Source organism: Marmota flaviventris, chromosome 8 (assembly GCF_047511675.1).
Source record: "Marmota flaviventris isolate mMarFla1 chromosome 8, mMarFla1.hap1, whole genome shotgun sequence".
In the NCBI taxonomy this organism is placed as follows: Eukaryota; Metazoa; Chordata; class Mammalia; order Rodentia; family Sciuridae; genus Marmota; species Marmota flaviventris.
Genome location: NC_092505.1, coordinates 114156505 through 114157511, shown reverse-complemented (window position 1 = coordinate 114157511; position 1007 = coordinate 114156505).

The following is a 1007-nucleotide window of genomic DNA, read 5'->3' as shown; positions in this document are numbered from 1 at the left end:
CTCCTGGGAAAGTGTTGAGAGCTACAGCCAAAGGAGCCCCAGCAAACTTCCAGCTGCCAGCTGATTGGCTCCTCTGTGGTGATGCTCATTGGGCTGTTTCCCCGCCCTTTCAGACCAAGGAGCTGCTCATTGGGGGACTCTTTTGGCTCCGCCCACGCGACCCAGCCAATAGGCCTCAAGAGCAGGAGGAGTCGGGGTTGAGAGACCGTGGTGGCAATTGGGCTCTGAGGGAATTCCTGAAGAGCTTGTGTGGTGCAGCGTGTGTTCTAAAAATAAAGTTCATTTCTGCTTGACAAGTGGCTTGTGAATTGTGCCCAGCCAGACTGCGGCAGGGGACTTGGTGCTGCGGCAGGTTGGGGAGTGAGTGTGGAAGGTCCTGAGGCCAAGACAGGAAGGCAGGCAGAGCCCGCTGGGAAAGGCCTTCACCTGGAGCAGCCGGGAGGCTTGCCAATCGATAATTTATACTGAATTAAAAATTCTTGATTATTCAAGGAGCTTTATAAAACATAACAGCTTGAGGGCATTTGGATATAGCACAAAACCACTGAAAGTGTATTTCTGAATGGCTGATAGTGGCTTTCTACATGCTAGGGTTCCCCTGTCCTTTTCTCTGTTACCCCCTGGGGCTTGCATCTGGAGGCCTCAGGGTAGTGGTAGTTTAGAGATCCCTCTGCACCCAGCGGAACATGGCCAGGGGCCTCATCTCTGTTGCCTTCTCTAATTTACATCCACTACCAAGGTCAGCAGTGCTCTTGTTGCTCCCGGCAATGGCCAAATCAATGCCACACCAAGGAGTGATTCCTTTATGTGAAGTTGGCTGTATTAAGATGAGATGATTGAAAACATTCTCAGAGTTTGCTCTCACGGAGCACCCTTCCTGCCACTGTCACTTTCCTGTTAAAATGTCACGAAGATGGGAAGCACATCAGAGATGGAAACGCACCGCCGCACCTGGCCTTCAGGCCCAGAGAGCTGTGCTGGACGTCAGCAGGCCTCAGCCTCGTGGG